Source organism: Rhinatrema bivittatum, chromosome 8 (assembly GCF_901001135.1).
Source record: "Rhinatrema bivittatum chromosome 8, aRhiBiv1.1, whole genome shotgun sequence".
Taxonomy (NCBI): Eukaryota; Metazoa; Chordata; class Amphibia; order Gymnophiona; family Rhinatrematidae; genus Rhinatrema; species Rhinatrema bivittatum.
The window spans coordinates 214,557,841-214,583,703 of record NC_042622.1 but is presented as its reverse complement, the minus strand read 5'-3'; positions in this window follow the sequence as shown (position 1 = coordinate 214,583,703).

Below are 25,863 nucleotides of genomic sequence, written 5' to 3'. Positions count from 1 at the left end.
CAATCAGCTTAGGGATTTTTCTCTCTCTTCCTCGGAAGTAAGCAATGTCATAGCCTCCACCAGTGCTTTACCCAGCATTCTAAGAGTCCATAACATGTAGCAGGCCCTGGCCTGCAGACGACCTAGGGGTTGGCCCCCCTAAAGACATGCCACCCCCAAGGGCGAAGCCACTGTGTGGCAAAGGGCCATGAAGGTTCACAACTGATGCCCTGTAACATTGAACAAGCCTGCCCGGGCTTCTGGAGAGAGTTCCTATGCTGGCTAGGTGGAAGAAGACTGTGCTGGCTTTCTGAAGGAGATGATCTACTGTCTGTCACTATTGTCCTACTGCCTAGCTCTAAAGCCCTCCTCGATGCTCTGCCAGCAGCCAGCACTCCAGCCTCCTTGATGTGGTCTCCAGTCATGATCCAGCTGCTGCCTCTTCTAATTATGTCTCATCTGCTGCTCCTGATGCTGATGTCTGTGTCATCCTGCTGCTGCCTCCATGCTGGTGTCTCATCTCAGCTCATGCTGCTGCTGCCTCCATGCTGCTGTGTCTTCTCCTGGGGCTGCTACCTCCGTGCTGTGATGTCTTCGCTTGGTCCTCTGCCTCCATGCTGCACTCTCTAGTTCTTGTCCTGCTGCCTGCTATTTAATCTTTGCTGCCTTGGTCCTTATCTTGTCCCCCCCTTTGAGTGTGCTCTTTCAACATGAACTGTTGGGTTTACATCACATAATTGTGCTGCTATCAGCTCTAACATTAGAGCTTTACTGTCGCTATTGGGGTGCTACTTCCACTTCCTCTTTTCTTTGCTGTAATTTTGATTGTGCAAAAGGATAAGATGCTAATATTGTATGTGTAATGTTGCCATTTGTAATAATGTATGCAGAGGTATACATTCAATGTGCTGTTCATTTCAATTACAATATGATGTGCAATACATTTCTTGTCCTTGCAGAATATGATTACCAAAGATGTTGACTTGGTTCCAATCTGTTGACATTTGTTGTGTAATAAATTAGACACAGGTTTGAAAGAACACTTTCTGCTTGTCTGTTTTTATTTTGTGCTTTCTCTTTTAAGGGTTCACTAGGTCAAAGGTTTTGGATCCACATGACCTTGCATGCTTGTGTGTCAGTGATCATCCAAGAAGCCCCTTTTCTGGCAGGCAAGACCATATGGTCTATGGCATATAACCAAAAGCTGATTGTATGCACCCAAGGAAGACAGCGAGCGCTAAACAAGAAGCTTCTTAGTGTGGAGCTTCAGTATTGGCTCCAATTGCCTTCTCCAGATAGCATTCTTGAAGCTAACTGTTGGATACATGGACATGTATGTGAGATGGCCACTGGCTAGCTAGTATTCACCTCCATATGCAGTCCTGTTGAATAGGTGTAGAAATGTTTGGCTAGAGATGTAGTACCTAAGTCTTCACTCTGTTGGAGACCAATCGGTTGTCTAGCTATACGAAGGTCATAGTGCATCTATTACAAAGCATTGGCCTGTAACATTGTGAAGATATATCACCTCTGACCAGGCAATGACCCTTCTTTCTGGCTCTGGCACCAAATGCTATCATGACATAAGTCTTCAGTCAGAGGGCTACTTAAAAATACATAAAGCCCTAGGTGTGTTTTATCTCTAGGGAGCATAAATGTGTAGCTGCAGGTATCCGGGACAGAGAGTACAAATATACATGTAAAGCTTGTGTGGTGTTAAGGACAACTTACACTAATCACCCCACAAGGTTTTACATAACTAACTATAAGCTAAGGCTTATAGTTAGTGAATAGGTATTATACAGATCCACATGCCAGGCCAGTACAGGGGGGGCAGCCAGTCTCTATAGATCTGCTTGCTCCCAAGCAACAGCAGGCCTCCTAGCTGTCTGCTTTTGGGCTGTGGGGTTTGTCTAACCTACACAACTCCCTCACTCCTCAGTTGTCACACAGCAGTTGACATGGTGTTAGAGCAGCCAGAAAGTAGACAGAGATGAATAATGTACAGGTTGCGTAGAGGACAAGTGATGCAGGGAAAATCAGTTGCTAACTCTGTCCCCTAAAATCAACTGCAGAAATATGCCACCACTTATATGTATGCACACAAAACATATTGAGCTACATATGGAAGCTTTTTTCTAGGTGTAAGCTGCCAATGTATACATCTGTCAGAGTAAGGTGCAAAAGATGTGGCAGCCTCTATGTGGAGTATCCAGGACATGTTCTACAGAGAGCAGAATAATTAGGCCACAGTGTGGAAAAAAGGAACCTCTAATAGGAGTGTCGGCAGGCCTCAAGCAACCTACCCCCCCCCCCCCCAAGCAGCAAACCCTCTCTGGCAGCCGAAGCTCTTAGTACCATGAGCATCCCCAAATATCAGGACATTTAGGTCCATTCTAAGTACTAGGTGGAAGAACATCCAGGTTTGATGGGTGGAATGGCTAAACTACAGGCAGATATCTACTCTTTCAGAAAGGTAACACACATTATTTGAGGTCTGACGCTGTCAAGTTTCATATCCCCTCTCTCTCAACACAAGGAATAAACAGTGTGAGCTGTAGGTGGAATGGTCCTTGAGTAAGTGTAAGGCCATTTTCTCACCCTACGATACAACCGTATCTCTGATGCACCCTTTATAAACAGTGGAAGCACAGGATCACTGTGTCAAAAGGCAGCCTGTGCAAAATGGATGTACACACACTGCCTGCATAAAAGCCATGCAATAGGGCTTCACAAAACAGTCAAACCCAGCCCACTCTCCTCTTTTTCGGATTTGCATCGCCCCATACGTTATGGTGCTATCGCATGCGTTAAAGGCATTTTCGCATGCGATAAGCCCTTAACGCATGCAAAAACGCCTTATAGCATTTTGATAAATGACTCTGTAAGTTACGATATATATTCAGTGGCATGCCTACGCCCTGCAATATAAGTGTATAATTGAATGCTTAGCCAGATAAGTCTAACCAGCCAAGGTTAGACCTGCTCTATGGCACGTCTAGCTTAGCTGTGAAATGTATATGGCTAAGTCATGGCTAATTCACTCTGCTCCATTCCCACACTGCCCTTCCATTACTTATGTGGCTAACTTTTTAGTCATATGATGGACTTATATGGCTAAGCAGCAGCTGCTGAATGTGAAGGCATATTCAATGGCAGCTACTTAGCTGCATAAGTCCTGCTTAACTGGCTAAATAGCACTAAATGCGCCTTTAATATTGACCTCACTGTGTCAGTAATAGTCATGTAGGTGCTTTTGCATTTTTCCAACAGGTAAGTGTCACCAACAAATAAAGCAGAAGGAAACAGGAAGAAGTCCATCTTGTTGATGGCACTGATATGCAGAAAAGATGCATGAGTATCTGATTGGCCATTCCTGGCACTATCATAAGTACAAAAACACTGATCAAGCATGGCAAGAGAAACTTGTTTTTTTTGCCTGGTGCAGATGGACCTAAAATTTCATGCCTTGCTGAGACTCATACACACAGCTTTGCCAATGAACTCAGTCCTGATCTACAGCACCTCTTGTTATTCCAGGCCTGTAGAGAACTCTGACAATGCAACTTAAGCCTTATGTCCTCCCTGGCTAACATAACCTGAAAAGCTGAGCTGGGTTTTTATGGCAATATTCTGATATGGACATAAGCTAGTAGTGAATTAGTATGAAGCCAGCCAACTCATTTTTGTCACTGGGACCCAACTAGGACTTGATCCAGATCGGTAGAACAAGATACAATAAGAAACTTCCTACCTCAACTTCAGGAGAAATGCCAAGGCCTGGTTGATTTTTCAGCCAGTCTTCCCCTAAAGTCCATCTTTGAACCATGATAAAACTGTGACAAAGTCAGCAAAGGAAAACTCCCTTATCTGATTCTGGAACTTATTCATGAGACAATATTATCATCCATGGGCAGAACGTTTCCCAGAGACTCTAGATTCCTGCCCTCACATTACTATTCCACTGTTGTAATTTACCCTGACTTCCTAATCCTAAGGAATCGTACTTGACTACTACCATTCCTTCTATTACCCTAAATGACCAATTCAATCCCCATATATCTCTACATGCCCTCCTTCGTGTTCTCTGTTGATTGTAAACTGTGCACTACTGTAATAGGAATTTAATTCTAATTTTGACTGTAATTTCGAGACTTGCTTGGAAAAGGTAGACTATCAAATATTTATAAATAAATAAATAAATCCCCAAGAGCGGAAGCCATGCATGTGCATAGGCCTCTGGTTTCTCTTCCCTTTTTTTTTCCAGATATTACTGTTGCTCTCAGAGCATTGTGCCCAATGTCTCAGGCTCTGCCAGGCTTCTCTTTAATCACTCTGGATAGAGAAAATGAATTCCAACAGCCGAGCTTCCATCAGCAGTTCTTCATCCAAATGGCCTGCCATGACTTAACACTTTGTTCAGTTCTCCTTCACACCAAAGCACAGTTTCACACAAGCAAACAGGAATTCTGTTTTTTCCCATTATGAAGAATTGCCATGAAGTGGATTGTGGGTAATGGAATGCAAATGAGTCAACAAGCGAGAAAGGCTGCTTGCTGTTGCCTTGAGCCGTTTTGCGCAGTGACTGATTGGGGAGTGGAAGTTACTGTTTTTGCCTCATTCTGTAACAAGCATAACCTTGATCTGTGAAAAATGACTTCACCTGCTGCACTGAGCCCAAGTCAGAATCAACTTAAGAATTCAGAGATATGATAAATGGGGGTCCTTGGAAGGGGAGAATTAACTGTGGCAGGGACAAAGTCAGAAGACTATTTTTAATAACGGACTTCAAAGCTACTGACAAGTGGTAAGTGTCAGAGAAAGGGAATTAAATTTGGCTGTAAAATGTCCTTTAGACATAAAGCCAGATAGGAAGACCTATGAAAAGTTCCCCCATGTACAACTCTCCCAATGTCAGTCCTGAAAATGAACTCTGCTCCTCCCCCATTCTAGTGCCATCCTCTATCAATGATCTATAATCTGCAGTGCAATGGAAACAGTCCTTATTCTTTGCGCTATCTCTGCTCCAGGATCATATCGTATCACGATCCAGTGACAGTGACTGGTTGTGGGGCAAATGACCCCCACTATGGAGCATTACAGTGATTGCCTTTAAGGGCACACAGCCATATGCTAAAGGGGGTAGACTCAAGCACAACTTATGTAAATATTTATTCACTGAAAAGGTGATAGATCCCTGGAATAGTCTCTCCAGGAGGTGATGAAGACTAAATCTGTAGCAGAATTCAAGAAGTCCTGGTATAAGCCCAAAGGATCCTAAGTGGAGGGAAAACCAGAAATTAATTTGATCTATGGCATTTTAACAGGAAGTAAATGGGGCAGACTAGATGGGCCTGATGGGCCTTATCTGCATCATATTCTATGTTTCTTTGTAAAATGATACCCATGATGCACTTCAAGGGGATAGCCATGTTAGTCTGGTGTAGCAAAAATGACAAGAGGCGGGTGGCACCTTATAGACTAACCAATTTATTGAGAAATGAACTTTCAAGGACTGAATCCACGTTGTCAGATGCATGCAGATATCTGGATAAGTAGCAAGTTATCCGGCCACATGAGGTCAGATAACTTAAAAACCTAAAAGGCTATATGCAAACATAACCAATTTTAAAGTTATCCGGCTAACTAGATCACAATATATGTCATGGCAGATAATGAACCAATTTATCCCTCAGGTATATTGGTCCTTTAGTAACCAAAATACCAAGATCAAGATTTTAAATTACCCTTGCTTTTATGAGAAACCAATGCAGGTAAGTGAAGAAGCACTTCTAGGCTGTTTTAATTCTGTATTTACAGCAGCATTCTGAACTGCCTGAAAAGCCTGTGCATTTGCATCTCAGGCCATCACAGTAATCCAGCTGAGACACAACTGTATCGTGAACAAATTTTTATCTAAAATTTTTTAATTTAATTAAGAGGTATTCCTTTTAATTTCTGTCAATTCATTTTCTTCCAGAGGTAAAATTCAGTCATTCAATGTGATAGGTACAATCCCATTGAGCTTCAGGACCCTGGATAGCTCTCAGCTCCCGCTGTGCTGGCTGCTCTCTGTTGTCTGCATGGCAGCAGAAACCGCACTCTGCTGAACCTAACAGGAGGACTAAAGACTGTGAAATCACAACACATCCATATATAAAAATAACAAAATACAGCAGGAAAGAAGGTTACTGAGAGGAAGATAATATCCTTTAAAATCAAGAAATATACTGAAACAAAGAAAATTGGAAAACCAAGCTACCTAAACTGGTATTGAAAACCAACCGGACCCCCTGCTGCACTTCAAAGGCGTCCCCTGTAACACTTCCAAGAGACAAAGACAAGAAAATCCTAAGGAGACAACTTACCAAGGACATCTAAAAGCAATATAAAAAACAAACAAACCACCCTCCTAGTAAATAATGAATAAACCTTCCAACCAGCAACTAGAAAGAAAATGACAGCGGGAGACTATACTCTTCTCCAAAAGGGGATTGAAAGCTACTGTGTGAAATCCAGCATGCTGAAAAAAAAATGCCAAGAAAAAAAGAAAGGACTTAAAAATAACATATTAAAAAAGAACCCAGAGCTACTGATTGCAGACTGCTCTCATAATGGGAACGACATGCTGAAGAACAATCTCATATTCTACACAGAGGATGCGAGTGCCTGACACGAGACTCCCACCCCTCAGGAGTTCTTTATCAACAACACAAGAAATGGGCTACAACCTATCCAAACAGATCATCTTACACAGTGGCAAGGACATCAATGAAATAATAAATACCGCAAAGAAATACAAAATACTTTATCTGCCTTCAAATAGATATCTTGCTATAACTCCTGCTCATCTATTGTATCTAAATGTCCACTCTACACCCACCCTTTGTAAAGTCTGTTTCTCGGATCCATATCCACACTCCATATTAATGAATTGCTCGTTGCTAAGTTTTATTTTACCTGTTTCTGATCTCCCTTCCTTATTAGGCATGCCTCAACTGTAGAATATGATTATCATTGGTTTAATAGTTTTGTTTTATGTGGTATTTATAATGTTTCCTCTTAATTTCATTTAATTGTAAAGCCTGTTGCTGATTTATTGTTCATTGTAAACCGAGGTGATGTTTTTAACGTGCCGCGGTATATAAAAAAATCACTAAATAAAAAAATAAAAATAAAAGAGCGGGACAGTGCTGATCCAAGGAAACAAAGCCAGTCTGGATAGGTTTGAATAACAAACTTGGAAATGGGCGGGTGGCATCAAGCGAAGCCCCTTACAGCAAAACGTCCTTGCCCTGAAGAGGAAAGAAAGAACTGGGAAAAGCCTGGAAAATGCAAAAGAAAAAAAATAATAATCCGCCCTGATAACCCATCACAAAACGCAGCAACCTCGATACAAGAAAAGGAGAAAAGAAAAAAAAAAAAGAACCAGCCCTCTGCAGAAAAATCACCGAAAAGGGATAAAGCCTGAGGGACTGCGCTGCTTCCCTAGAGATGGAATCTGACCGGACTCAGAGAACAAAGAAACAAGAACCTAACAGAAACAGAATCCTGGGAATAGTTAAAAAAAAAAACAATGAAATTATGGAAATGGAAACAAAAAAGGAATACAAGTCAGTCATAAGTAAATTAAAAGCAGAAATCACAGCTCTAACTGATAGAAACATAGAAATGATGGCAGAAAAGGTCCATCCAGTCTGAACGGCAAACTTATGGTAGCATCTGCTGGGCCATACAAGTCTCCCTCATACTTATCAGTTTCCCAGACCATCAAAGTCAGGGCCCTTGTTGGTTGTTGTTTGAGTCCAATTCTCTGTCACTTTTTGCCATTGAAGCAGAGAGCAATGTTGGAGTCGGATCAAAGGTTTCGGGCCTATTGGTTTAGGGTAGTAACAGCCACATCAGCAAGTTACCCCCAAGTTTTCCCGGACTGTAAAACTCAATGTCGTTGTTGATTGCTGTCTGAATCTAATTCCTCTTTTTTTTTCCCTGACTTTGAAGCCAAGAGCAATGGTGGAGTTGCCTCAATAGTATGAAGGTTAAGGGTAGTAACCGCCATACCAGCAAGTTATCCCCGTGCGCTCTTGTCTTTACTGGCTAAAGGTCTCAAACACGCCAAAGAAGAGCTATAGAAGATGCAGCTATAAGAATATAAAGCACCGTGAAAAGATCTGAACCCCACACCTGTAAAGAAAACAAATATGAAAAGCGAAACTGAAACAGACAGAAAAGTGGAAAAAGAAGTGGACCCATTAAAAGTGGAGCAAGTAACACAATCTCAGGACACTCAGCTGCACCCATTTGAGACTCAATCAACAAATCCTGCTGGGAAGCAAGTAGTCTTTGGCATTCCCATCAAACGTTATACGTAAGATTTGGGCATTAAAATAGACACTTCCCTCTCCTTCCGCCCACAAATATAATCTGTAGTGCAGAATTATTTTTTCAAGTTGTGCCTTCTTCAAAGTATGGCCTAAATCTATCAAAATGCTATAAATATAGCGGATATAGCGCCTGCGATAAAAAAAAGGGGGTGTGGTTAGGATAATTTCCCTGCTACCACATCGCATAGGTAATTTCCGCAAGCTGCGATAAATTTATCGCACTAGCGCTAATTTTCACATTGCATGCTGATTAATCCACCGCAGGCGCATTACCAACCGAAAAGGTTTTTATCACACATGGGGGGGGGGGGGGGGGAAGAGAGAGAGAGAAACAGAGCAAGAGAGAGAGACCAATATGTAACTTTATTATTTATACCACTGTAAGAGGGGGCACTTTTAAATTAGGGTGGGGTTTGGGGGAGGGGCAGTTTTACATACACAGTGAGAGGTACGAACAGCAAAGTTGACATCACTGAAGATTTTCTGTCGTTTGGAGAGATGAAATGTAAGAGGAGTTGATTTGTACAACGGACTCTCTACCTAGCTCCAAACGACAGAAAATCTTCAGTGATGTCATCTTTGCTTTTTGTACATCTGACTGTGTATGTAAAACTGCCCCCCCAACCTACCCCCCCCCCCCCAAACCCCACCCCGAGTTAAAAGTGTACCCTCTTACAGTGGAATAAATAGAAAAGTTATATATTGGTCTCTACAGAGGTTTTCTATCTGCCTCTCTCCATCACATTTGACATTAGGAGCATTAAGGCTCTAATGATAATTCAGGCCCTTATTCTTACTTCAACAGATGTTCACTTGATATCAGACTCCCAAATTTGTCTCTAAAGGCATAACAACTTATCCAAAATTCTGCTGCATGACTTATTTCCTCTTATCCCAGAAATGCCCATATCATTCCAGTTTTACTTCATTTATACTGGCTTCCCATCAGCTTAAGGTTCTCACACCTGTCTTTCAACCAGTTCATGGTTTACTACCACATTGTTTTCCTGATCTGCCAAGCTACTGTCCTTCACATCCTCTGCTTTCTTCTTCCAGACATCTCCTTGCTGTTTCATCTCATAAAATAATATGCTTAAAGGAAACCCGAGATAGGATGTTTCAGGTTGCAGGGCTTAATATCTTGAATGAGCTCCCAGAATCATTAAAAGCAGAAAATGACTACTTACATTTTAGAAAATCTTTGGCCTATCTATTTTCCATGGCATTTAATTTACAATTAGAATTCATGAACTGATTTTAAGGGCTTTGTTTAGATCACAGATTGTTGATGCGGGTATCATAGTGCTTGCAATTTTTGAAGTTGTCTTCTAATGTCTTCAACATGTCTCCATGTTTGGTTTTTGTTTTTGTGATTTAGTTTTGACTTTTATGAATGTTTTATTGTAACCCACTGAGTTTTGTAGATCAGCGAGCTAAAAATAAAAAAAAAATGAATAAGTAAATAATCCAGTATTGTGGCACAGAACGGAAACCAGCTGAGATCCAGAAAACAGTCCCTGCCAGTGAACTGGTAATCCAATCTCAGTGTACGGAAAAGAGATCACCAGAAATCCAGCAAACAGAAACTGCCCAGGTGTAGCTAATCTAGCCGCAGGGGACACAGAAATGCACACAGCAGAGTCCACCAGTGACTCTGTTGGCAAACCCTGCCAGAAAGCTGGTAACCCATCCACAGGTAAAAGACCCAAACAACCCCTGCCAGGTGGCAGATAATGACAACCCATTTACAAGCCACAGAGCAGAGCTCCCCCGAGAGACAGAAAACCTTGCCAAGCTCAGAGTCAAGAGCTAAATTCATCCAATACCCAGTGAACAGACCCTGCCAAAGATCACGTACTTACAAATAACAGCAAGCAGAATCAAGAAGGTGATGTGTTACTGCTACTGGATTCAAACAGCAAATACTAGAGATGTAAATCGTTTTCCATATCGTCTTAACGATAGAAATCGTGTGGCAGGAGAAGAAAATCGTGTTTGGCACGATTATTTCGTTGAAAAATCGTTAAAAATCATTTTTTCCGATTAGTGCGCACTAACTTGAGTTAGTGCGCACTAACTCAAAATGATACAAATAGACACTTTCCAGGTCACTGAAGGTCAGTTAGGAATGAATATGTGTTCCTATTGGCTGGCAGCCCTCTTATCTATTGATGTTACCAAGGTTACCACTGAGGTGATGGTTGGGGGGATGGGAAATGGAACTGGAAACTCATGAACACCAACAGAAAATGAAACAAAGTGTTCACACTTCCCAGGTCAGTAAAGGTCACTTAGGAATGAATATGTATTCCTATTGGCTGGCTGTGCTCTTATCTATTGATGTTACCAAGGTTACCACTGAGGTAATGGTTGGGGGGATGTGAAATGGAAACAGTTGGAAGCTTGACATGTGATGATCAGCACTCACGTGACTAGAACTTCTTTGTTTATTATTTTTGTTAGCAGGCACCTGAAATGCTAGTGCATGTTGAATTTGCCAATCACTGTGCATTTTAGAAAGGTGGTCCTGGCTGGAACTGTACACAGTTCAAATATATGTAATTGATTGTTGGTAAGTGTATTTTTTAAGTAGCCACACTGGCACAAGTATGTTTACTTTTCCTCCTACTTAACTCACTAGCTCAGCTTTGTAAGAAGGGCTTCTCTGCTTGAGTGAGGGTCAGGCAGCTCCCCCCTGTCTGTGAAGCCAGCCTCTCACTAGTAATGCAGGGAGGGAGCTGTCTCAGACTTCACCATCCTCCCCCCCCCCCCTCACCCACACACCATTCACTAGCTGGGACATGGGGGAAGTCAGGAGTGAGGGTCAGGCAGCTCCCCCCTGTCTGTGAAGCCAGCCTCTCACTAGTAATGCAGGGAGGGAGCTGTCTCAGACTTCACCATCCTCCCCCCCCCCCTCACCCACACACCATTCACTAGCTGGGACATGGGGGAAGTCAGGAGTGAGGGTCAGGCAGCTCCCCCCTGTCTGTGAAGCCAGCCTCTCACTAGTAATGCAGGGAGGGAGCTGTCTCAGACTTCACCATCCTCCCCCCCCCCTCACCCACACACCATTCACTAGCTGGGACATGGGGGAAGTCAGGAGTGAGGGTCAGGCAGCTCCCCCCTGTCTGTAAAGCCAGCCTCTCACTAGTAATGCAGGGAGGGAGCTGTCTCAGACTTCACCATCCTCCCCCCCCTCACCCACACACCATTCACTAGCTGGGACATGGGGGAAGTCAGGAGTGAGGGTCAGGCAGCTCCCCCCTGTCTGTGAAGCCAGCCTCTCACTAGTAATGCAGGGAGGGAGCTGTCTCAGACTTCACCATCCTCCCCCCCCCCCTCACCCACACACCATTCACTAGCTGGGACATGGGGGAAGTCAGGAGTGAGGGTCAGGCAGCTCCCCCCTGTCTGTGAAGCCAGCCTCTCACTAGTAATGCAGGGAGGGAGCTGTCTCAGACTTCACCATCCTCCTCCCCCCCCCCTCACCCACACACCATTCACTAGCTGGGACATGGGGGAAGTCAGGAGTGAGGGTCAGGCAGCTCCCCCCTGTCTGTGAAGCCAGCCTCTCACTAGTAATGCAGGGAGGGAGCTGTCTCAGACTTCACCATCCTCCCCCCCCCCCCTCACCCACACACCATTCACTAGCTGGGACATGGGGGAAGTCAGGAGTGAGGGTCAGGCAGCTTCCCCCTGTCTGTGAAGCCAGCCTCTCACTAGTAATGCAGGGAGGGAGCTGTCTCAGACTTCACCATCCTCCCCCCCCCCCCCCCTCACCCACACACCATTCACTAGCTGGGACATGGGGGAAGTCAGGAGTGAGGGTCAGGCAGCTCCCCCCTGTCTGTGAAGCCAGCCTCTCACTAGTAATGCAGGGAGGGAGCTGTCTCAGACTGGTATCAGGGTTAGGGCACTGTGTGCAGGAAGATCACAACACTCCTGGTATTAATAGGGATAGGGCACTGTAAGAGATGACTGTAGTAGATTGAATAAAGATCTGATGTTTCTGCTCTCCTCACACCAAACAAAAACAACACACAAGCAGAGAAGCCCTTCTTACAAAGCTGAGCTAGTGAGTTAAGTAGGAGGAAAAGTAAACATACTTGTGCCAGTGTGGCTACTTAAAAAATACACTTACCAACAATCAATTACATATATTTGAACTGTGTACAGTTCCAGCCAGGACCACCTTTCTAAAATGCACAGTGATTGGCAAATTCAACATGCACTAGCATTTCAGGTGCCTGCTAACAAAAATAATAAACAAACAAGTTCTAGTCACGTGAGTGCTGATCATTACATTACTTTTTTTGTCAAGCTTCCAACTGTTTCCATTTCACATCCCCCCAACCATTACCTCAGTGTTAGCCTTGGTAACATCAATAGATAAGAGCACAGCCAGCCAATAGGAATACATATTCATTCCTAAGTGACCTTTACTGACCTGGGAAGTGTGAACACTTTGTTTCATTTTCTGTTGGTGTTCGTTAGTTTCCAGTTCCATTTCCCATCCCCCCAACCATCACCTCAGTGGTAACCTTGGTAACATCAATAGATAAGAGGGCAGCCAGCCAATAGGAACACATATTCATTCCTAACTGACCTTCAGTGACCTGGAAAGTGTTTATTTGTATCATTTTCAGTTAGTGCGCACTAAATCGAGTTAGTGCGCACTAACGGGAAGTTAGTGCGCACTAACTCCCGTTAGTGCGCACTAACACGATTTAATGATTTTTAACGATAAATCGTTAGAATTTCTATTGTATCGTGTTCTATAACGATTTAAGACAATATTAACATTATCGGACGATAATTTTAATCGTTGAAAAACGATTCACATCCCTAGCAAATACCTAGATGAGCAGAGCTATTCCCAGGAAAGAAAGTACAACAGTGAAGATAATCCTCGCCAGTCTGTTGCCAAGAAGAGACAGGAAGAGCAGCATTGTTTCACACATACAGCTCTAAATTACTGCAGTGCTCTTAGACACCAGTGCAGTGACAGATTTAGGGATTTTGGCGCCCCCTCGACACTATTGGTGCTGTTGCCCCCTGTCATATCCCTCTTCCCTCCCCCCCCAAGGTTGGACGACAGGGGGCAGAAAGTCTAAGACACAGTCCCCCCCCCCCCCACCCCCAAGTTTCCTGTGGCAGCTCAGGGGTAGATTCTGTGGCAAAATTTAAAAATTCTGAAGCAAATTGTCAAACATTTACATCTTTTATATTACATTATGAAACTAAAGTAGTTTCATGCTTTATTTATTAGTCTAATTTATATTATTTTTATTGGAAGGCAGCAAATCTCCAGCTAGCCTGTTCCCCCCTTCCCTTCCCCCAGATTTCTGCTGCCTTAGGCACAGGCCTAGTGTGCCTGTTTATAAATCCAGGCCTCGACCAGTGCGTACATTGCCCACCACCAAGACATCAAATGTGATGACCGCGTTTATGACCCAAGTGCACCTCAGCACATGGAGGGGGTTAGAATATTTGCCAAATCCCTCAAAGATGTGACTCTGAGCCACAATACTCCCCAAACAAAACAGGGAAAGTCACAGAACAAAACCAGAACAGAACCTCCAACACTGCAACATTGCAACAATATAGGATCATAAACCTTTGCACCCAGAACTACCCTGTACTGAGGTTTATCAGGAGACAGAACCACAACAGAGGTTCCACTGATGCTGTATCAAGACAAGACACACCAAAATCCCAGAAGTATCCCATATAGATTTTACCAGGAAATCATAATCACAGCACAATCTCCATTAATGTAGGATTAGTAGAGGATACACCAGAGATCTGACAGTGACCATTACAGAGGATCCCAAGAGAACACGAGGATGTGGACAGGATAGAGAAACCAAGAATTGAATGATATGAAAGCAATGCTAAATATCCTATGTAACAAACTCTTATAAGAACCTTAAACAATAGTAAATTGACATGTAACAAATTTATTCCTAGACATCTATCCATTATGTCATTATTACCAACACATAAATAGGAGATATTTGTATTTCACACCTAAATTACTACAAATTGTAGTGTATTTTATCTTGCCACTTCCAGATTTGCAGTGAGCCTTGATGTCACCATCATGCTCAGAAGAACATAAGAAATGCCATACTGGGTCAGACCAAGGGTCCATCAAGCCCAGCATCCTGTTTCCAACAGTGGCCAATCCAGGACACAAGTACCTGGAAAATACCCAAACATTAAATAGATCTCAAGCTACTATTCCTTATTGATTAACAGTAGTTTATGGATTTTTTTCTCTAGGAATTTATCCAAACCATTTTTAAACCCAGTTACACTAACTGTCGTAACCACATCCTGTGGCAATGAATTCCAGAGCTTAACTATGCATTGAGTGAAAAAGAATTTTCTTTGATTTGTTTTAAATGAGCTGCTTGCTAACTTCATGGAGTGTCCCCTGGTCCTTCTATTATCTGAGAGAGTAGATAACCGATTTACATTAACCTGTTCAAGTCCTTTCATGATTTTGTAGACTTCTATTATATCCCCCCTCAGACGTCTCTTCTCCAAACTGAACAGCCCTAACCTTTTTAGCTTTTCCTCATAGGGGAGCCGTTCCATGCCCCTTATCATTTTGGTCGTCCTTCTCTGCATTTGTGCAGCACAACTATATCTTGTTTGAGATTTGGCGACCAGAATTGTACACAGTATTCAAGATGTGGTCTCAACATACAGTGATACAGAGGCTTCATGACATCCACTATTTTATTTGTCATTCCCTTCCTAATAATTCCTAACATTGGGGTAGATTTTATAAAAGTATGCCCGCGCGTACTGAGTACGCCGGATTTTAATAGATACGCGCGTAGCTGCGCGTATCCTTTAAAATCCGGGGTTGGCGCGCGCAAGGCTGTGCAAAATCGGCAGCCTGCGCTCGCCGAGCCGCGCAGGCTGCCTCCGTCCCCTCCGAGGCCGCTCCGAAATCGGGGCGGCCTCGGAGGGGACTTTCCTTCCACCCCACCCCCCCGCACCTTCCCCTCCCTTCCCCTACCTAACCCACCTCCTCAGCCCTATCTAACCCCCCCCTACTTTTGTTTGAAGAGTTACGCCTGCCCGAGACAGAGAAAGAAGAAAAAGAGAAATAAAGAAAACACCAGCCCTGCACCCTGTCACCGCTGCCCAGAAGCAGCAGATAACAGTAACACAGCACTGGACCAAGTCAGCCCTGAGTCTAGGATTCTTGCAACCCTGGACACAACAGTCAAAGAGGTATCTAATGTGCATTAATACCTACAATACATTAAGGGGCGGATTTTCAGAGCCCTGCTCGCCTAAATCCGCCCAAAACCGGGCGGATTTAGGCGAGCAGGGCCCTGCGCGCCGGTGAGCCTATTTTACATAGGCCTACCGGCGCGCGCAGAGCCCCGGGACTCGCGTAAGTCCCGGGGTTTTCGGAGGGGGCGTGTCGGGGGGGGCGGGGCCCGAACCGCGCGGCGTTTTCGGGGCGTGTCGGGAGCGTTCCGGGGCGGCCTGGGGGCGTGGCCGCACCCTCCGGACCCGCCCCCAGGTCGCGTCCCGGCGCGCAGGAGGCCCGCTGACGCGCGGGGATTTACGCCTCCCTCTGGGAGGCGTAAATCCCCCGACAAAGGTAAGGGGGGGGCTTAGACAGGGCCGGGTGGGTGGGTTAGGTAGGGGAAGGTGAGGGGAGGGCAAAAGGAAGTTCCCTCCGAGGCCGCTCCGATTTCGGAGCGGCCTCGGAGGGAACGGGGGTAGGCTGCGCGGCTCGGCGCGCGCCGGCTATACAAAATCGATAGCCTTGCGCGCGCCGATCCAGGTTTTTAGCAGATATGCGCGGCTCCGCGCGTATCTACTAAAATCCAGCGTACTTTTGTTTGCGCCTGGAGCGCAAACAAAAGTAGGCCTATTCGCGGAGTATGAAAATCCGCCCCTAAGTTTAAAAAGTTCATTTTATTTCAACTGGTTACAATAGGTAAGAATAAAAACCAGTATGAGGGATGTGTATGGAAAAGTTTCCCATTCAGTTCATTCACTGAGTTCATTCAGCTCATTAATTCATTTCATTCTGTTCAGGCCCCGACATTTTCCTCATTTATTTTGTTCATTTGTATTCTATTATTGTCAGTGGGGGAAGATATTTTATCCTCTTTTGAGCTCTGAAATTGGGGTTTTCTATCCAAAAGTAACTAAACTTGAAGACAAGCATCAGCAACAGAAGAAAAAGCCCTCCAAGACACCATAATTAGGGCAAAATGGCATCAAGAGTGGGATGAGCTGCCCAAGACACTGTACTGGGGCAACAGAGCCCAGACAGGCGTGAACAGCAAAAGGCACTGCAAGAGGGACAAAGCTGCACGAACAGTGACAGGAACACTACAAGGCTCCAAAGCAGCCCTGGATTTGCCAATAGGCACCTATTATGCCTGTGCCTAGGGCAGCAAATATTTAGGGGCGGCAGGCTGGCTAAGATTTCCCATCTTCCAGGTCTGCCAAGTCTTATTCAGCATTGAACAGCCCTCTGCTACCCTGTACCAGGCTCTTGCAGGGGGGTAGAGGGATGAAAGCACCAAAAGTGCCTAGGAACAGCAAAATCCTAAATCCGACCCTACTCCAAAGGTGGGGCAAAGAACCCCCCAACAACAGTGGCATGAACATGCAGAAACCAAAAGAGGCAACACAACGGTGGCATGATGACCCCAATGTACCAAGAAAGGGGCAAAAGTGCACATGAATAACCCAAGGTACTAAAAGAGAGGCCAAAAGGTACCAACAATTGTGGCAAGAAAATTACAGGACATCAAAAAAAGGGGCAAAAGCAGTACATGAACAGCCCAAGGCACCAAGAGAGCTGCAAAGGGCACCAACAACAGGTGCAACTTTCAAAAATATGCATATAAATGCTTTCCTTGCCCCGATTCTACTCCTAAGAATGCCTCCTGCTAGTGTGGGCAAGAGTATGTGCCAAGTGGGGTTACAAGTACTTTTGCAAGCACAAAGCCCCTAATTGCTTTTTAAAGTACCACTTACACGCATAGAATGATTTTATGCATGCAAATTGCTTTGAAAGTCAAGCCCGTAATGACTTGGAATGTTCTTAGATGTTATGCTTTATTTTCTGAAATATTTCTCAGGTACTTTTCAAGGCATTGTTTGTGTGCCAGCTCATTTTTTAGTCACACAAGGTGAACGTCCAAAAAGACTATCAATAATCATGAGCTTGGAAGGACGCCATAATAGAACATTACAAAAATATATATCATAAAAAGCAACATTTTTTTATTTTAAAAATTAATTAGAAAGGGGTGATTCACCCATTTGGCAGTTAGAAAGCCCCTGGATCCAAATAGATATATGGGCCAGCCTTGGAATAAAAATGTTGGCAATTCATCCCCAGAGGAAGGCCTGTTTGGATGGCCAAATTGTTGTGAATTGCACAAATGAGCATACAATCAATAAAATCATATCCTCCACACTGCAAATCACAGAAAACATTAAGAGCCTCCATTTTTCTATGCATGTCACATGCGCCTACCATGTGACTGGGGCCGACCAATGGCACCGGTAGCCCCTGTGACATAGTAAGGGCAAAGGCTATCGGTGCCATTTTGAATTCCGGCAGTCGACGGCATGAGTGCAGTAGATAGCTCCCGGACCCCCGCTGCACCACCAGGGAGTTTTGGCAAGTCTTGGGAGGATCAGGAGGGTGGAGGGTTGTAATTAATTAATTTTTAGCCGGAAAACGAATAAGAATGGAACGCATGAACGGATCGGGGGTCCCCCTTGCCGAACACAACGTATCTGCCCCCCGACGAATACGAATACCGAATGTAATGTATGCGGTCCCTTTGCACATCCCTAGATGTTAGGTCTTTTCAGCTTGGAGAAGAGATGGCTGAGGGGGGATGTGATAGAGGTGTTTAAAATCATGAGAGGTCTAGAACGGGTTAATGTGAATCAGTTATTTACTCTTTTGGATAATAGAAATACTAGGGGGCACTCCATGAAGTTAGCATGTGGCACATTTAAAACTAATCAGAGAAAGTTCTTTTTCACTCAACGCACAAACTCTGGAATTTGTTGCCAGAGGATGTGGTTAGTGCAGTTAGTGTAGCTGGGTTTAAAAAAGGATTGGATAAGTTCTGTTAGAGCTCTGCTCCTGTGGAAGGAGGAATTAGCAATCTGTTAGAGCTCACCCTGCCAGGAGGGCGAAGTTAGCAATCTGTTATCACTCTGATCCCCAAGAGGCGAGGAACTAGCAATCTGTTAGAGTTTACCCTGCCAGGAGGGTGGAGTTAGCAATCTATAGTAGCTTTACTCCTCAAGAAGGAGGAGTTAGCAATCTGTTATCTTTACTGCTAGGAGTTAACAATCTGTTATAGTTGCTCCCCCAGAGGGGAGGGACTAGCAATGTGAAATGGTGAATCCTTGGGCCGATGGCAGATGACAGCGCCTTCAGGAGGATATCATGAGAGGGTCCACCGACTAGGCTGGAGTATGGAGACAGACACAGATAGTTCTTTATTAGACAGGTAGTAGAACCACCAGATGTGGCAGTAGTGAGTTGAAGTGCCCAGCAGGGCTGAAGTCCCTCAGATACTGGAACTGCTATCTCCGGGTTTGCTGAGCTGTAGAGAGACTCATAGACAGTGAGTAGACAGGGTATGCTGGATACATAACCAGAAGTAGATGACACACTCACATAGATGATAAGAAGACTCAGTAGCTGGAGAGAGTTAGGCCCTCGAGGAGCGAGTACCTGGTTCCAGGGACAGCTCTAAGAGAGCGATGGTGACTCACAGTTCTCTGTCTCTGTAATGGTTTCTAGTAGAGATGTGAATCGTGTGATCGATCGTCTTAACGATCGATTTCGGCTGGGGGGGAGGGAATCGGATCGTCGCGGTTTTGTTTTTTTAAATATCGTGTAAATCGTAAATCGGGGGAGAGCGGGAAAACCGGCACACTAAAACATCCCTAAAACCCACCCCGACCCTTTAAAATAAATCCCCCACCCTCCTGAACCCCCCCAAAATGCCTTAAATTACCTGGGGTCCAGAGGGGGGGTCCCGGTGTGATCTTTTACTCTCGGGCCTCCGGTGCATTGTAGAAATGGCGCCGGCGCTACCTTTGCCCTGTCATATGACAGGGCAAAGGTAGCGCCGGCGCCATTTTGTTTTTTGTCCCCCGACGTCAGGAGCGTAGGAGATCGCTCCCGGACCCCCGCTGGACCCCCAGGGACTTTTGGCCAGCTTGGGGGGGCCTCCTGACCCCCACAAGACTTGCCAAAAGTCCAGCGGGGGTCCGGGAGCGACCTCCTGCCCTCGAATTGTTTTGCCGTACAAAATGGTGCCGGCCGTATTTTGTACGGAAAAACGATTCGAGGGCAGGAGGTCACTCCCGGACCCCCGCTGGACTTTTGGCAAGTCTTGTGGGGGTCAGGAGGCCCCCCCAAGCTGGCCAAAAGTCCCTGGGGGTCCAGCGGGGGTCCGGGAGCGATCTCCTACGCTCCTGACATTGGGGGACAAAAAACAAAATGGCGCCGGCGCTACCTTTGCCCTGTCACAGGGCAAAGGTAGCGCCGGCGCCATTTCTAGAATGCACCGGAGGCCCGAGAGTAAAAGATCACACCAGGACCCCCCCCCCCCCCACTGGACCCCAGGTAATTTAAGGCATTTGGGGGGGGGTTCGGGAGGGTGGGGGATTTATTTTAAAGGGTCGGGGTGGGTTTTAGGGTTGTTTTAGTGTGCCGGTTTTCCCGCCCTCCCCCTTCCCCCGATTTACAATTTTTGACGATAAATCGGGGAATTCCTATTAAATATCGCCTCTAACTATTTTTGACGATTTAAAATATATCGGACGATATTTTAAATCGTCAAAAAACGATTCACATCCCTAGTTTCTAGGCAATAGAGAATAGTTAGTATATTCAGGAACAGGAGCCTGTAGGCGAGTACTGGTTCCTATTATGCAAACTGAAATAAGAACTCACAATATCTGTATCTGAAATAACTTCTGAAATAGAAGAGAGTCTTCGGAGGGTTTTAGGAACATTGGCCCTCGAGGAGCGAGTACCGGTTCCTATCTGCAATCTGTAATAACTCACGATCTCCATACCTGCGATAGCATCTTAGACAGAAGAGAGTCTTCAGAGTTCTAGGAATATAGGCCCTCGAGGAGCGAGTACCGGTTCCTATATGCAACTGGAATAGAAACTCACAATGTTCACGTCTGTGATCGCTTCCAGGCAGTAGGGAGTGTTCTGAGCATTCAGGGACGTAGGCCCTCCAGGAGCGAGTACCGGATCCTGTTTTAGCAATCTGAAAACAAAAGGAGAGAGTGGGGCCCCCCGAGGAGCGGGTACCCCTTGTAAGTTTGAAGAGGCAGAGCAGCGGAGAATGAAGCGGGTCAAGATGATCCCCGCAATCAATCTCTTGGTTGCAAGTAGCTTGGACAGCCGAAGTGAGTCCAAACGGAGTCCTTGATAACTCAAGTTGTTAGCAATAGAACTTTTATGTTGGAAGTGGATGACGTGAATACAGGGGGCCGCCCCTGAGGTTCGCACCCTTGCTGGTACTTACTTCGGAGCGCGCACGCGCGCCCTACGTTATCAAGAACATGGCAGATCTGCAGCGTCGTGCAGGGCCCGGGGACGCCGGGGAGGAGCGGCATGGAGATACCGCGGTATCTCGCCATCCATCAGACACGGAGCGAGTCGCCACACAGGTAGAGAGGGTGGAGCGAGGGCGAAAGCAGGCACGAACGTAACAAGTTCTTGGAGGAGAAGACCATTACCTGCTCTTAATTATGTTAACTTAGAAAATAGCCACTGCTAATTCTAGCAACAATAGCATGGAATAGACTTAGTTTTTGGGTACTTGCCAGGCTCTTATGGCCTGGATTGGCCACTGTTGGAAACAGGATGCTGAGCTTGATGGACCCTTGGTCTGACCCAATATGGCATGTTTTTATGTTCTTATGAGGCAAAGGGGTAGGATTGAAAAATTCCCCTTGTTCCAAAACTTAGATGTCTCCAAAATGTTCTCCAAGAAGTCCTTTTCAAAAACCAGCAGCCTCACCCAATGTTGACTGGTTGTGGGATAAAACAGCCAACTTCCAATTCCTACAGCAAGGTGATACTGGCCTTACTACAAAACTGGTCTCAAAAATCTCTAAGTCACTATCTTCACTCCCAGAGTCTATGCCTTGCTATTTACTGGGCACATGCAACCCCCCCCCCCCCCCCCACTCCCCAGATATATCCAGTTCATCTAGAGAGGGGGTAACCAATCCTCCTAGTAGAGCCTGGGCAAAAAATATCTCCAAGATCTTCAAAAACTCCTTCCAAAAACTCACCTCCGAAACTCCTCTTGATTAATCCACTAGAGAGCAGAAAGACCTCTTGATCAATCCTCTGAGAAAAAAGAAAGACCTTTTGCACATGCTCAGGAGGCAATTTATATTCCTAAAGACCCCAGCCCAAAAATAGGAAGGACAAAGGTAGAAAATATATGCGTGTACATTTTATATGCAAAAGTAAAGTAGGACTTATTCTCATAAGTTGGCCAATTTTATAACATGCGCTTGTCAAGGAAGTTATCAGTTTTACCAATTAGTCCACCAGTTTGCCCAATCCTTCTCTAGGTCATCAAGACCCCATGGTTCTCCAGCCTGAACACCCTCCAGTTCACTCAGACCTCCCACCCTGCCAGTAGTAAACAACAGACACTGTAATATCACTTATGTCAGATAACTAGCAGGTGTATAAATACGCAAGTATGTTGACAAATATATGTGCATGAGTCTCTTTTAAAATAGCAACTTGCACACATCAGTGTTGCTCCTGGCCAGGAGCATCCCTAGATAGCTTCTTTTTAATGCGTGTATATGTGTGCGGCAAAGTGAAAATATGCGTGAACTTTCTACTTTTTTAAAATAAGTAATAAGCAAATAGAGGCTATTTACGCATGTAAAGTTTTGAAAATTCATCGCTCGATGCCCTTTGGGTACATTCCTGTCAGTAAGTTCATGGTTAAGTGCCAGGTGAGCTTTGCTTTTCACAGCTGTTCTGCTTGCCCTTCATGTTGTGTGGTTGCCATTGGAAAGCAATACATTTCTGCTTTGTTGAAATCCAGGCCAGGCAATATAAGAGTTGATCCATGAACATAAGATGCTGATGATTTCTACTGCTCCAAGAGAAGGGCAGCACCGGAGAGTGCTTTGTTTCCTGTCACAGGCTGGAAAAGTTTCTAAGCTAGTTACATGGGTAAATGATGATTTACGTGGGTAAATTGGCTGTCTGAAAATTGCCCTCTGTCAACAGAGTTAAAGAATGTGCACATTTTTAGTCACATTTAGAAATGGTGTTCAGTTATATGCTGTATTTAGGTCAGGGGAGGAAGGTAAAGTGCATAGATTGCATGTTAAACTCCTATGCATTATTTTCCATGGAAAAAGGACCAACACAAGAAGAAGGTTACTCAGCAAACTCACAACAATTATACATATTTGAGCAATAATCAAATCCAGTTATTATAAATTTTGCATGTTGAAGTGTTTAAAACTACTACTTGAACACTATGACTTTCATACAATTTTACAAACACTCATATTTACAAACATCGGTTATTGCAATTCATTATTCCTGGGTCTACCAGCAAGTACCCTGAGATTCCTCCACATGCTTCAGAATTAGGCAGCTCGGGGGAGATTCAAGATGGCGGATCTGACGAGACGCACTTGAAGTGGCTCCATACAACCTCTTTTCTTTTCACTAGACTCTCGCATACGGTGAAGCATCATGCCAAAGAGCGTGACTTGACATCTTCTCTTTCTTCACAAGTATTTGGTCCGATGGAGCTCATCTGCTCTGGGAGGCTCCGATGCCAGGAGGAAGTTCGCAGCGGGATGGTCGAGAGGAAGTAGAACTCATTGCCCTGCAGGAACTACAAACATCTCTGTCCCTGGCAGATCGTAGGGCCCCGGAGAACTCGGCTGAGGCAAGACACACTGAACAACTTCGGGGAATGGAGCAGGGCATGTTAGAAAATCTGCCCTGTGTTAGGAACCTGCGAGCAGTGCTGGAACTGTATTGAAGTTCTCTGGGACCTCTGTCGGATCCGGGGAGGCTGCAGGCTATAGGGAGAATCGACAGTCGGAGAGTGGAACAGTGCCAATTTCAATTCAGAAGTTTCACTTGGAAAGACCGGACTGTATTATATTAGACTCTATTTGGGATGTGATTCAGTCCTTAAACGAGAATTTATTTCTCCAAATTAAGGGGTACATGGTATGCTCTACCCGCCTTAGATGCGTCCTGGGGCTTTATGTGCGTCGCCGGGCCTTTATAAAATAGCCCGGCACGCATAACCCCCCTACGGACTCAGGCGAAAGTACTGGGTGAGAACTGCATCACAGCGCGCCCTACACAGCTGCCTATGGCTGGTTGCAGACCATGCTGAACACGAAGCAGACTCCAGGCGAAGAAGTGGAACTTGAGACTGGAACATGACAAAGATTCAGTAGAGGCCTGCACCGGGGCTCACCCTACACAGCCGCCTGTGACTGGTCTCAGATCACGCTGGAGAGGAGAAGGTTCTGGCAGAGTCTTAGGCATGGATGGAAGCAGGCACTAGGAACTCAGAAGGCCAGGACAGGTTTCAAGACTCAGGATTCTCAGAAGCAAGGCTTGTGCTACAGATGAGAAGAAGGCCTTGTACCAAAAGGCGCCCTACACAGCCCCCCATGGGATGTTCATGGATCATGACGGTGGTACGCCAGGAAAGATGAATAGGTGAGGGACCTGGGAACTGGACGAAGAGCTGAAGATGAGACAGATGGAGTCAGGGACATGGAACATCAGGACAACTGGACACGGAACATCTGGACATCAGGATATCAGGAGAACTGGACATCTGGAACATCAGGAACAGGCGATGAGGGAGCTCCAACGAGGACCAGGAACATCAAGGTGACAAGGTTCAGGAACACGAAGAACATGGAACGAATATCCATCAAGGCACAGGAAGACCATGGAGGACCTGGATCAGGAAGAAGACCACAGACGCTCTGAGGACCGGATTCAAAGGCCCTGAAGAACTGAAGCAGGGCCCTTATATAGGGCTGAAGCAGGCGAAGACTGATGATGTCACTGCTGAGGGCCGCGGGGCTTTTCCTGCCACTGGCCGTTTAAATATTGAAGAGAGGCGCGCGACCGCGCCTATGCTGAAGCTGAAAGGCTGAAGACATCAGCGGTGTTCCTGCTGCATGGAAGGCCCGACCGACCAGTGGCGGCGGCACTCCTGCTGCAAAGAAGAGTGCAGGCAGCAGCAGTGGCTCCATGCCGCGATGAAGAGACTCCCGCCGGTGGTACTAGGACTGCGGGGAAGACAGGAATGCTGCAGCTTGGCCTGCCGTGAGGGATGGCGTCAGCAGCGGCCTTGCTGCAGGAGAAAGTATGGGACTGCCCATGGGATCAGCCGTGAGGAGGATCCTAACAGTACCCCCCCTCAAAGATCCCTCCCCAAGCCTCCTATCAACAGCTTGGAAGCGTGTAGGAATCATTCCATACCTTCAGCGGAAGATCAAGGGTCCAAGGACAGAAGCTGGAATTTCTTGGCGAGGAACTGTAGCGATGGAGATACTTGTAGCTGAAGGCATGACGTAGAAGGTCGAAGATCCAGGCAAGATGCAGACAAACATTGAAGGCAAAGAGCAGGCAGGATTCAGGAATTGCAGGACAGCAAGGCTTGCATCTCATGTTCTAGTAGTCAAGGTGGTGGAAATTGAAGAAGAGGAGTCCAGGATGAACAGGAGGCACAGATGAATGGTAGCATCTTTGGGTAAAGACCGGTTCTTGGTTCTAATTAGTCAGAACAAGAGTGCAAAGCAGACAAGCATCATCTTCAGGTGGTAGCAATGGTGAAGACAAATCAGGCATCAAGCTGGATTCTTAGATGTAAGGATGGTACACCAGGAGAGTAAGTAGATGGACTTACAAATGCCACTTGCTCCTGGTTAGACATTGGTACAAGGAGGACCCAGATGGAAACAGGAAATCCAACGAACATTGCTCAGAAGGTAGAAAGTTGGTCCAGGAGGTAATTTACCTTTCGAAGATGGTTGGTTCATAGCTGAGGTAGACAAGTGGGAAGAAGCTCAAGGTTGCTGCTTCCAGGCTTTACAAGGCCAGATGATAAGAGAAGTTTCTTTAACTTGGTAAAAGAGAGAATTGCATCTTGGGAAAATCCATAAGTTAATACAGGCTCACATATGGTGGTGAAGATGTTCCCAAAAGGAGCTTGGCAGTCGATAGATGTCGCTGTGGTACTTTATGCAAAACAAACATCATCTTATGCCATCAAGATTTGCCGTAGCCTATTAATTTAATAGATTATGAGACCTCATATATACTATGGCAGGGTACTGTAGAATGGTCATCGCTCATCTAGTACCTGCTCCAGCTAAATTGGTCTGACGTCACTATTAATTGTTTCCGCCCAGAGCG